The sequence below is a fragment of the Zalophus californianus genome, chromosome 5, assembly GCF_009762305.2.
Source record: "Zalophus californianus isolate mZalCal1 chromosome 5, mZalCal1.pri.v2, whole genome shotgun sequence".
NCBI classification, from domain to species: domain Eukaryota; kingdom Metazoa; phylum Chordata; class Mammalia; order Carnivora; family Otariidae; genus Zalophus; species Zalophus californianus.
In genome coordinates, this window is record NC_045599.1 from 86247573 (window position 1) to 86261110 (window position 13538).

The following is a 13538-nucleotide window of genomic DNA, read 5'->3' on the forward strand; positions in this document are numbered from 1 at the left end:
ATGTGTTAAACCAACCATTTGTAAGAATAAGTTGGTTTCTTCCTGTGTCCCCTTTTTCTCTATTAAAGTAGAAATTATTGTTAGGTATGGTAATTTGGGGGGCTTTTATAGAGGCAGCATTGATAATGATATATGTTGACTTCTCAGCTGTTGCCACATGATGTATAATTTTGCACAGCATGTTGCTTCTGTCTGGACTAAGAGGAAATTATTGTTTTAAAAATATAAAACCATTATTGAAAGTCTTTTCTTCTCTCAGTAACTTGTCACTTCAGGTGAACACAGTTCACCATAAGAGAGGCTGTGTACTTCTGTGGACTGTCACCTCTTAATGATTCACAGGAAAGGGGACAGGTGCAATTGAGTAAATGAAATTCACAAATTATCTCCAAGCGTTTTGTTAATTAAACACCATTTAATTAATATACCATTTTCAAGTTACCCTATTCCCAAGCTTTAGCTAACATCGTCACTTCTCCCGTTTTTATTTCCCCACTGCTGCAAGGATATGGTGGCTCTCACCTGTTTATATCCTAGAAAACGCTGCCATTACACAGTTACTTACAAATCTGTGCTAAAGGAAAAGATGGAGCCATAATCTTATATTCACAAAGAAAAATTCAAGTCAGAATTACTGCTAATGTATGAAGCAAAGTTCAGTAAGAGAAAGACCAAGGTCATAAGTGGGTAGTGGTGCCTACGGTGGTAGGCACTCTCTTAAAATATCCGTATTTAATCCCAGGAGCCCATGAATATCTTACCTTATATGGCAAAAGGAAATGGGCAGATGTAATTAAATTAAGGCTCCTGAGGTGGGGAGACTATCCTGCATTATCCGTGTAATCACAAGGATTCTTAGGAGAAGAAAGCAGAAGGTCAGATTTAGAAAAACAGAGATAGGGTAATAGAAGGAAAGGTGGGAGGGAGGCAGGGTCATGAGTCAAGGAATGAGAATAAAAGCAACCGTGTTCCTACTGCATTCCTCTTTTATGTCTTTGAACAAGGGCCATGTATCTTTGTTCAGAGGTATAAAATATCGCCATGGTGTCACTCTATCAGGTAGAGACTTATGAAAGGGTAATAAGAGATACTTGGGATCAAAGTCCCTGCTTGAAGAACGTATTTGATGAGGTTTCTGGAAATTGATACTGTCATTATAAAGATGGCAGTCATATTGAGAGTGATAGGTGATTGAATTCTTTTCCCTTCTACTACTTGTTTTTCAACTTTAAGAAAGTTATTTTTACCAGGAAGGCAATGCCTAAATATTCAGTAAGTCATCTCTGAATGACTCTGCTTTGGGAAAAACATAAAGTACTAGTTTTTAAGATACTGAGTGCAATATATTGTAATCTAATTTACAACTTGAATATGTCTTATAATGTCAAGTTTTGCCTGTTGCTTATCACTCTGGCTCTCATAGTATGAACTACAATTTATTTCTTGTCTTTTTTTGTTAGTAGTTTCATGTGTGTTAATCTTATTTCCCTCCAGAGGTAAAGTTTCTTAAAGATCTAGACCAAGTGTTCTGAGTCCTTAAGAAGCCCTCTATATTTATGATTGGTTAAAAATAGACTCTTTTTTAATTTTTTTTTAAAGATTTATTTATTTATTTTAAAGAGAGCATACATGCGCGGGGAGGGGCAGAGGGAGAGAATCTTTAAGCCATGCCTCTGCACATGGAGCCTAATGCGGGGCTCAGTCTCACAACCCATAAAATCATGACCTGAGTGGAAATCAAAAGTTGGATGCTGAACTGACCCAGGCACCCCTAGACTCTATCTTATTTAAACCAAAGTTTTACCAGTGCTTTTATCTGGGACAGGTCATTGTTCTTTTGACCTAACGATACTGAAGTTAAGTGTCTGAAACAAATAGCATCTTTAGGATTAAGTTTTCGTACAGTTGCTTTTTCTTCTGAATTCATATTAATTCTTTTGACTTTTATCTCTCAAAAAGGGATTTTACTATATTAAACAATAACTAATTCTAAAAATAAGTCTTATTCTCCCTTGAAAAGGAATGGGTCTTAATCCTTTCCTAAGGATCTTCTTAATCCTCGTTTCAGTATTTTTATGGCATTGAACTGACATGTTGACCTCTAACACCTTTCTAAGACAATAGCTTCGGACCTTGAGTCACAGACTCCAGAAGGTCTGTGAAAGTGTTGCACACAGGTTCTGAGATGCCCAAGGCAGCTGCAGGTTTGAGGGTATGAGCCGAGGCCATGGCTGGTGCCACCGAGCCCACAGCCTCCCTTGCTTCTTGCTCCTGTCAGACTGTACAGGGCACTTCATAATCCATGAACCCTAATGCCACATAGCAGTTACTTTGTGAGCCATGTGCTAAATGAGTTTGTAAAGCACCTAAGAAGATGTGATAGTCACAGACCATGTCCACATGCTGAAAATGTCAGATTTATGTATCCACATGGTTACATTAAGCCAGGAGATTCAAAATGATTTCTTAATCTCTCTTCAGACCTCTACATATGAGATTTCTTCCCATTTCATAGAAATTCTCCAATGAACAGTAACTGGAGTCACTAGGGTGATTGTTTGGCAAGACAGCAAGAATATAAGCTACATACCTCTCGGAGTAATAATTATAAATTAACAAACAAATGATTTTAAAAAGAGCAGAAGCCACATGGCTCTAGTGTTGGCACTTATAGTAGTAGCTTCTGGTGTGGCAGAAGTGGCAGAACCTCTGTGGTTCATTACACAGCATGGGCATGGAGCCTAGAGTCTTTTCCTCAGTCTTCCAAACATTGTATGAACTACCTACACCCTTTAGTTCTTCCCATTCTGCTTAATCTAGCAGGTTCTGTGATCTGCCATGAAGAATCCTGAACCACACACCATTTAATCCAGAAAAGAAAAGAAAAGAAAAGAAAAGAAGAAGAAGAAGAAGAGCTTACACAGCACAAAGACAGGGATGACAACTATACAAGTAAACTTGCTGTGACAGTTGACTTTCTTCTGAGCACAGCCATTAATCCTGCTGTCAGCAGGGATAACGATACTTCCTGAGGAAGGTGTAAAGCTTCATTCTTGTTAACAGTGAGCAGTGGTGGCATGCAGATGAGAATGAGCCTTCAGAGCCTAGCACCCCCTATTTGTTAACTCTGCTCCAAAACTTTGATAAAATAAGCTTTTTGTTTTTTCTTTTAAACCCACAGAAAACAGGCTTAAACTCTGGGAGACACTGAGGCCACAGAAAATTCAAGGTAATTTTTTTGAATAATTTTTGTAAATGCTTATTGGGGAAGAGGATAGATTTTGTAAAGAAAAATGAGGCACAAAGAAGAGAAAAAATGATTTCGAGTCCCCGCTGCCTCAACCCCGTTTAGAACGCTAAAACAGCATACTTCCCTCAGCCATTACTTTATCCCCTCACGACTAACTTACACTTTGCCAAGATTCCCTTTGGTTGCTTCTTGGCTTCAGTCTACTCTGGTTTCTCCGCACTGCACAGCTGGCCATCTGTCTCTACGATAGTCCTGCTCAGGCTCAGTAACTCAGACCCCCCTCAAGAGGTTCGTTCCCCACTGCCGACCAGCCACGGCACCATTGCTGCTTCCTCCTTTACTCCATCCCCGGAGAAAATGCCAATTATATGTGAAGGCCTTCTCAGACTTTGTCCATTTCTCTCCCGGTACCCACTTTATCCTTCTTGCAGCATCAGTCTGAACTCATTACTGCTAATCTGAAAGCCGTCTCCAAGTTACGCTGCAGCTGTCCTCCCCATTCCTCATATCCTGTGATTCTCAGTGTTCTTCCTTTTAAGTCACTGGAGTAGGATGTGGGCTCTGAAGCATTTTAGCTCTTTGTGCTATCCATCAGCCCGTAAGTGACTCTAAAACAACATACATTAAACACAAACTGTTCTTTTCATGTAAGTGCAGATTCAAGACAAATTCCCCTAGTTGCTCCTTTTTTTTTTTTTTTTTAATCACATGGCTATCCCTAGGACCGTCCTTTCTAGCTATTTTAAAGCCACTACAGAATTTTGTACCCACTCCCAATCCAAGGGTTAGTCTATTCTCCCCGGACTCCCCACATTTACTGACACTGCTGTTTGATCAGTGCACATTCATCAGACTGCTTTTGGTAAAAGACCACTAAATTGGTACTTTGTGGGGTGGAGGTGGGAACACACATAAAATAATCCTTGCCCATAAGTCCCCAGCATGCACTCTACAAAGGGAATTCTTTTTATGTGGCCTGTGGCCTGCCCTCCTTAGCCTTATGCTATCATAAATGGTGGAATGTTGACTATCACATTTAGAACAGTTCCCCTCTCATCCATCAGCTCTCGCTCACTCTTCCTTAGGTCAGTATAGATGAGTGGAAAATGCACAATTTGGAACCAGGGAGACTGAAGAGCATATTCTGGTTATTCTACCTATAAAATGAATGATTTTGAGCTAATTATTTAACTTCTTTGTATCTTGGTTTTCTCAGATATAAAAGCAGAAATGATATGTCATGATTTAGTTGAAATATTTTGATGTGAGAATTAAAACCCAAATGAGATCATGAACATATTACCTGCCATATTACCGTTACATGTGCAAATAAATAACATATTTTTCTATAGTAGTAAGAAATCAGATTTACTCTCAGAGAGCTGGCGTATTTCACCCCAATAGAAGAAGCCTGGATTAATCCAGATTAAAAACAGGTAAAACATATATTCTGTTCAGTACATCAGTACCGGCAAAAGTCAAATTACCAGTTCTTCCATTTCTTAGATAGTATATGAACAGAATCCAAATTAATTATGTTATGGTATGCAGGATGCCTGAACTACAAGGAATGAACTACTTAAGACCAATAGTGGGATGACATTTATTGGAATGGAAATTGTCAAGAATAAGCAGAATCTTCTACTTCCTTAGACACATTTAAACCTAAGTGGCATGTCTTTTGATATCATTGTTTAGCATACTAGTTGACTTGCTGCTGTATTCTTTTGTTACCTCAATGATTTTAATCTAGCTTCTAAGTAAAGTTCGGTTTTTTCTTTCCTCTCTGCAATCATTAGGATGTAGACATTTACTCTGTTATTTTACCTCCCACTTCCAATCTTTTTCCTAAAAGCAGTGTGTGTCAAAACCCACTTTCTGTCTTAGTATTTGGGAGCCTCGTGCCACCGTAGAAAAATGCCTACTGTCTGTTGTTGCTTTTGGGTATAAATGAGGCTGATATATTTTGGAAACTACCTGTCCAAAGCCACTGTAGTTTTGACTAATGGATCTGAACAGTGATGTCAGTCTTACTCTCTTCTTTGTTTGAAGATGCTCAGTGGCAAAACAGTGATTCATTTTTCCAGGTAACCCATGAAGTAAAATGCAGTAGTCTAAAAGCAACTTGACATGAATGCAACATTCTTTTTTTCAGCTTTGGGCACTCCAGGATCTGAGATGAATAGGCTTCATAAATTTGAAGTATCAATATTTAGGTTTCTTTATTTCTGTATATATAACAGGATGACCAAACCACTTATGAATCAGGCATGATTTGCCTGTCTGGCCTAGCAGAATGCATCGATATGTCCTCCCAAGCTCCCTGCAACAGATGTCCCCCCCCTTTGCTTACCCTCCATCATTTGCTGGGCCCCGAAAAATCCCATCAGGCAACCTTTGGGGATTTATTCCATGACCATGGTGGCTTGTGCTAGCTTCCAAGTTTGATTTGAAGAATTATTTTGTATGTCTAAATGTTGTGCTTAATAAGTATTTTTTAAATTGTATCTTACTTTTTTTTTAATTCTAGTATAGGTGACATATAGCATTATATTAATTTCAGGTGTATAACATAGTAATTTAACAATTCCGTACATTGCTCAGTGCTCATCATGATGACTGTACTCTTAATCCCCTTCACCTGTCTCACCCATCCCCTTGCCCACCTCCCCTCTGGTAACCATCAGTTTGTTCTCCACAGTTAAGAATCTGTAGTTGGGTTTCTTTTTTTTCCTTTGTTTTATTTCTCAAATTCTACCTGTGAGTGAAATCATACGCTATTTGTCCTTCTCTGACTTATCTTACCTGGCGTTATACTCTCTAGACCTATCCATGTGGTTGCAAATGGCAAGATTTCATTCTTTTGTATAGCTGAGTAATATTCCATCGTATGTTTGTATGTATGTAATTACGTAAGTTTATGTATATATGTCACAAATAATGCTGCACTAAACATAGGGGTGTTGTATCGTTTCAAACTGGTGTTTTTGTATTCTTCCCACACAGTGGGATTACTGGATCATATGATAATTCTATTTATAATTTTTTGAGGAATTTCCGTACTGTTTTCCACAATGGCACACCAGTTTGTGTTCCTACCAACAGTGCAAGAGAGTTCCTTTTCCTCCACATCCTCACCAGTACTTGTTGTTTCTTGTGTTTTTCTTTTAGCCATTCTGACAGTTGTGATGGTATCTCATTGTGTTTCGGGGAAAAGACCTCAGTTTTTCACTATTGAGTATGATGTTAGCTGTGGGTTTTTCATATATGGCCTTTATTATGTTGAGATATGTTCCCTCTAAACCTATTGTGTTGGATGTTGTACTTTGGCAAATGCTTTTTCTGCATCTATTGAAACAATCATATGGGTTTTATCCTTTGTCTTGATGTGATGTGTCACATTGATTGATTTGTGAATACTGAACCACTTTGCATCCCAGAAATAAATCCCACATGATCATAGTGATTGATTTTTTAATGTATTGGTGGATTTGGTTTGCTAATATTTTGTTGTTGAAGATTCTTACATGTATGTTCATCAGATATTGGCCTCTTTTCTCTTTTATTGTAGTGTCTTTGGTTTTGGTTTCAGTGTAATGTTAGCCTCATAGAATGAATTTAGAAGCTTTCCTTTTTTTCCTGTTTTTTTGGAGTAGTGTGAGAAGATTAAGTATGAACTCTTCTTTAAATGTTTGGTGGTATTCACCTCTGAAGCCCTCTGGTCCTGGAGTTTTGTTTATTCAGAGTTTTTGTTTGTTTGTTTTGTTTTTTAAGATTTTATTTATTTGAGAGAGAGTGAGAGCATGAGCACAAGTGGGGGAGGGGCAGAGGGAGAGGGAGAAGCAGGCTTCCCACGGAGCAGGAAGCCCAATGCAGGGCTCCATCCCAGGACCCCAGGATCATGACCTGAGCCGAAGGCAGATGCTCAACTGACTAAGCCATCCAGGCGCCCCAGTTTGGAGTTTTTTGATTATTGATTTCCATTTCATTGCTAGTAATCAGTCTGTTCAAAATTTCTATTTCTTCCTTTTTTGCAAGGTGATATGGAATTTATTTCTTTCAGGTTGTTGACTTTGTTGGTATATAGTTTTCATGATATTCTCTTATCCTTTGTATTTATTTTTGTGGTGTCAGGTGTCATTTCTCCTCTTTCATTTCCAATTCTGTTTGAGTCCTCTCTCTCTTTCTTTCTTTTTTTTTTTTTTTTTTTGATGAGTTTGGCTAAAGGTTTATCAATTTTGCTGATTTTTTCAAAGAACCAGCTCCTGGTTTCATTGATCTTTTCTATTTGTGTTTGTGTGTGTGTGTGTGGGTGGGTGGGTGGGTGTGGGTGTGCACGCGCACACGCGCACTTTAGCTTCTGTATTGTTTATTTCTGCTTTACTCTTTACTATTTCCTTCCTCCTACTGGTTTTGGGTTTTGTTCTTTTTCTAGCTTTTTAGGTGTAAGGTTAGGTTATTTATTTGAGATTTTTCATGCTTCTGGAGGTAGACCTATATTACTATAAACTTCCTTCTTAAAACCACTTTTGCTAAACAAAACAAAACAAAACAAAAAACCACTTTTGTTGCATCCCAAAGATTTTGGACCACCGTATTTTCATTTTTTTTGTCTTTGTGTATTTTTTTAAGTTTTTATTTACATTCTAGTTGTTAACATACAGTGTAATACTAGTTTCAGGTGTACAATATAGTGATTCAGTGCTTCCATACGACACTGGGTGCTCATCACAACAAGTGCACTCCTTAATCCCCATCACCTGTTTCACCCATTCCCCCACCCACCTCCCCTCTGGTAACCATGTTTGTTCTCTATACTTAAGAATCTGTTTCTTGGTTTGCCCCCCCCACCCCCGCAATCCTTTTTCCCCCTTTGTTCATTTGTTCTGTTTCTTAAACTCCACATATGTGTGAAATCATATGGTATCTGTCTTTCTCTGACTTATTTAGTTTAGCATAATACTCTCCAGCTCTATGCGTGTTGTTGCAAATAGCAAGATTTCATTCTTTTTTATGAATGAGTAATAATCTGTTGTGTGTATGTGTGTGTAACACATATATACGTATGGATAGACATACACATATATATATCCGTGTGTGTGTGTGTATACACACACACACACACACACACACACACACACACACCAGCTCTTTCTTTATCCATTCATTAATCTATGTACACTTGGGCTGTTTCCATAATTCGGCTATTGTAAATGATGCTGCTGTACACATTGGGGTGCATGTATCCTTTTGAATTACTGTTTTTGTATTCTTTGGGTAAATAGTAGTGCAATTACTAGATTGTAGGACAGTTCTATTTTTAACTTTTTGAGGAAACTCCATACTGTTTTCCAGAGTGGCCGCACCAGTTTGCGTTCCCACCAACAGTGCAAGAGGGTTCCCCTTTCTCCACATCCTCACCAACAGATGTCGTTTCTTGTGTTATTGATTGTTCCCTTTATAATTATATAGGTTCCTTCTTTTTCTCTTGGCATAGTCTTTATTTTAAAGTCTCTTTTGCCCAATACAAATATTGCTACCCTGGCTTTCTTTTCACATGATAAATGTTTCTCCCTCCCCTCACTTTCAATCCGCATATGTCTTTAGGTCTGAAATGAGTCTCTTGTGGGCACCATATAGATGGGTTCTGCTTTTTTATCCATTCCTTCACCTTATGTCATTTGATTGGAGCATTTAGTCCGTTTGCATTCAAAATAATTATTGATAGGTACGTATTATTGCCATTTTGTTACTTGTTTTGTGGTTATTTTTATACTTTTTCTCTGTTCCTTTCTTCCCTTGCTTTCTTCTCTCATGGTAAGTTGGCTTTCTTTAATGATATACTTGGATCCCTTTCTCTTTATTTCTTGCATATCTGTTACTGGTTTTTGATTTGTGGTTAACATTAGGTTCGTATGTAACATCTTCATAGAGCAGTTTATATTAAGTGGATAGTTGCTTAAGTTTGAACCCCTTCTTATTCCCACTACCACCACCCCCACATTTTTAGGTATATGGTGCCATACTTTACAACCTTTTATGTTGTGAGTCCCTTGACTGATTTTTATAGGTACACTTACTTTTACTGCTTTTGTGCTTTCTACTTTTTCTCACTTCTTATATTCTTTCCTTTCCACTCAAAGAGTCCCCTTTAATATTTCTTGTAGGGCTGGTTTAGCAGTGATGAATTCCTTTAACTTTTGTTTGTCTGGGAAACTCTTTATTTCCCCTTCTATTCTGAATGATAGCCTTGGTGGATAGAGTATTCTTGGCTGTAGATTTTTCCCTTCAGCACTGTGAATATATCATGCCACTCCTCTCGGGCCTGTAAAGCTTCTGATGAAAAATCAACTGGTAGCCTTATGGAGTTTCCCTTGTATCTAGCTGTTTTCTTTTCTCTTGCTTGTTTTAAATTTTTCTCTTTATCACTGATTTTTGCCATTTTAATTATTATGCGTCCTGGTGTAGACTTCCTTGGGTTGATTTTGTTGGGAAAATCTCTATCTCCTGGATCTGGATTTCTGTTTCCTTCCCCAGATTCAGGACATTTTTGGCTATTATTTATTCAAATACACTTTCTGCTCCCTTTTCTCTCTCTTCTCCTTCTGGTATCCCTATAATGCAAATGTTATTACTCCTGGTGGTGTTGCTGAGTTCCCTAAGTCTATCTTCATATGTTACTACTATTTTTTCTCTCTCCTATTCAGCTTGATTGCTTTCCATTACTCTGTCTTCCAGGTTGCTGATTTGTTCTTCTGTTTCCCGTAGTGTACTATTTATTTATTCCATTTAGTGTATTTTTCATTCAGGTATTGAGTTCTTCATCTCTGAATGGTTCTTTTTCATATTTTCTATCTCTTTGTCAAAGGCCTCACTGAGATCTTCCACTCTTTTTTTCAAGTCCAAGGAGTATCTTTATGACCATTAACTTTAAATTCTCTATCAGGCATGTTACTTATCTCTGTTTTGTTTAAGGCTCTTGCCATGATTTTGTCATGTCCTTTTATTTGAGACATATTCCTCTATCTCTCATTTTCTCTCTGTGTGTCTTTTTCTCTGTGTTAGGAAAGGAGTAGCCTTAGGGAGAAGAGGTCCTGTATTGCCCTGCAGTGCAGTGTTTCCTGTTCACCAAACTTGGCATTTCAGGAGTGTCTCCTATGTGTGTTTCCTATACCCTGCTGTTGAGGCTAAGCCACTTTGCCTTCAGTCCAGTCATCTGTAATGGTTCTGTTTGCCTGTTGTGAGCAGGGTTTGGTCCCTGTGTTGTTAGTGGGTCAATCTGGGGCTGCTTTGGGCTTGAGTTGAGACAGAACACATGCTTACCAAAGAGTGATAGCATCAGACAGCAGAGCGCTTTCCCTGTGTTGGCCGCTGAGAACCTTTTGTTGTTGGGCAGGGCCTGCAGTCAGACCCAATATCTTCCTTTAGCCCACTGTTGGTTTTGTAGGGTTTTTTTCCTCTCCCTGCGGCAGGAATCATTTTGGGTGGTGTTGGTCTCTATCAGGGCTGCTTCCACAGTGCCAGGCTTGTGGCACCTCCTTGGGTGGGCTCTGACCAAGAACATAATGGAGAGGGCAGATCTGCGGTAGAACACAGGGCCAGAGCACAGGACGTTAGTAAGGTTTAAGCAGGTCTGCTGCTTCTTTAGAAAACTCCTGCTACAGGGTTGAAGGGAGTTGTCCAGAGGAGAATATGGGGGCAGGCATGCGGTGCAGCAAGCTCCTTGCTGGGCCCAGTGGTGGAGGGGACCTACAGCTCCCGCAAAACTCCTGCTGAGGCTGAGCAGGTTGGAGGGGGTGGATATGCATAGGGCATGTAAGCAGGCACACGGTATTTGCAAAGTTTGTGTGGGTCTGCTATGGGAGAAGACCTGGAGCTTGGATGGAAGGGTGTGTCCACAGGAGAGCACAGTGGTGGGGTGCACTGTTATCAAGTTAGGTGGAGAGTGTTGCTGCTGCACTGGTTCCCACTGGTGTCTGTGTGCCTAGGCTGGGGACAGGGTAGGGCATTGGTGCCTGCCAGCTCCTTTGTTCCTGGAGAAGTCTCCCAAAGATCCCTGCCCCTCCAGCACATACTCTGAGATAAGCAAACAAATCTCCTTCCCATATTCCCCAGGCATTTTTCAACTGCTGCTTCTATGCTGTTTCTCAGTAAGGCTGTTTGTTGTGCTTTCTCTTTAAGGACAGGGACTCAGTTTCCTCTCACCTTCCTGGCTCTCCCAGATTCTGCTGAATTTTAAAGATCCAGCTGTTAAACTCTGCTAATTGTAAGAACTCACAGAATTATGCCCTTCTTGTTTTCAAAGCCAAATATTATAGGGATTTGTCTTCCCCATGTGGGTTTCCCACGCCTGGGATGCTTGGTGTGAGGGTTTGTTTCTCTGTGCCTGAGGCATTGCTCCCTCCCATGGATAGTCCTGAGTCTCTTTGATTCCCCACTCTTCTCTGCCCTACCAACCCTTTTCAGTGTGGCCTCTTCTCTACAGAGCTATGGAGAGTCTCTTCTGCCAGTCTTTGGGTCATTTGCTGAGTTATTTACACTGATGTGAGTGATATCAGGTTGTATCTGTGGAATGAGGTGAGCCTAGGGTTCTCCTATTATGCCATTTTCCTCCAAAAGTCTCTTAATAAGTGTTTTATATGCCTCAAATCTATATGAATTATCATAGCCCAGCTTCTAGTATAGCTCAGGAATCGAATGCACACTTGTTTTCCTGGCGCTGACCCATACTTTTAAAATCAAATTGGTCACCAATATATAATAAGCAGATTATTGTGTATTTCAGAAAAGCATCAATATTTTGACTACTTTTTAAAAAAAAATCAGAAGATCTCATACTACTGAGTTAGCCTTCCTTCAAAGCAGCAGTTGGCCAGAGCTGAAGAATGTTGCCTCATGTGAAGGGCGTATGTTCTCTAGTGTCTGAGTCCTTACGATCCTATTGTTTCTCTGAAAATGAGGGTGAGTTTCAGTTGCCATTTATCATTTCACGGGCATCGATATTTTCCTTAGAGTCAAGCATTCTGTCTTTAGGCACACGTCTCCGTCAGAGGTAGAAAATGAAGAGGTAAAGAAGCAGAAGAATAAAAATGGGCTATATTATTTCTTCATGGAAGTGTATCATAGATGACTCACCCATTTGCATCCTTGCTCATTCCCTACAGATACTTCAGTTTTCAGTCCCAGTTCTAAACCCTTCTGGATTAGGAACACCAGAACTGCCTTACTGATCCATCATTTTCTTCACATAGAAGATTGCTGCTGCTTGAGATGGTTTCTGACTAAATCTTTCACATCTTGTTGCAGTCTCACAGAGTATCAACTGCTACTTAAACAGCTCTTTCAGAACTTTCATCTAAATATTAAAATAAGTATTTGTATGCTTAGGAAAGCAGACACATACTATGGAGTAGCTAATTACTCTTAAAATCATCTACCATCTCACCAACTTGGTACATTTGTATGAGTTGGTTTTCAATGGTGCAAACAATACAAACAAACCCTGGGTGATTTAATTAAAAGGGAATTTGTTAGAAGAATAAGGGATGGCACCATGGTCAGTGAGAGGACTGAAGAGAACCAGGCCCAGCAATGTGGGAACAGATACAACTCAGAGAAGTTGGATGGCTAGAATAAATGACAGTTTTATCAGCAGGCTGTTGATGATGAGTAACATCTCCAAAAGGTTTTTGGTTTTTCTTATCTTCCATCCCTTAACTCAAGACTCAAAGTTCAGATGTCCAGATGGCCCAGAGTGAATGACACTTGTCTCTAAGGGAGGGAGGTCAGTATACCTTGATTGACAGTCTCAACAAAACTGCAAAGAGTGAAGGAGAGGTAATTTGGCAAAAGAAAATCCAGATGCCTATGACCAGAAGAAAAAGAGAATGGTTGCCAGAATACAGCTAAATCTCACTAGCAGGATCAGTTTGCTGTAATCTAGCAGATGACTTCTAATATCCTTAAATTCTGTAATATTTTGATAGAAAAATAAGGTGACTCCCTTTGTTCTTTTGGTACTTTCTCTACTTAAAGTTGTACTCACAGCTTTATATTATTTTTCACAAAAATTCCCCCAAATTGAATAAGCTTTAGGACTCAAATACCTACATCTCTCCTGAAAGAAATAAACACAGCATGCACAGTGCAATTTTTTAAATCAAGGAGACATTAAAGATAGACACAAGATAAATCCTACATGGGATCTGCTTCAAACACTTTTTTCTCCCACTCCATCATCTTTCACCTTCTCTTCTGCCACTTTCTATCCCTCTCTTTCTGCTCAAGA

General features: G+C 39.3%; 1 long non-coding RNA gene across 3 annotated transcripts in view; it reads left to right on the forward strand.

The window, feature by feature from the left end:
* LOC113928857 overlaps positions 1-13538 on the forward strand; it is a 229888-nt gene that overhangs the window by 171233 nt on the left and 45117 nt on the right. For all 3 annotated transcript variants that reach the window (XR_003521985.2, XR_003521984.2, XR_003521986.2), the window contains one exon: positions 3182-3229. This is a non-coding gene — a long non-coding RNA (uncharacterized LOC113928857). The remainder of the gene's footprint in view (positions 1-3181; positions 3230-13538) is intronic.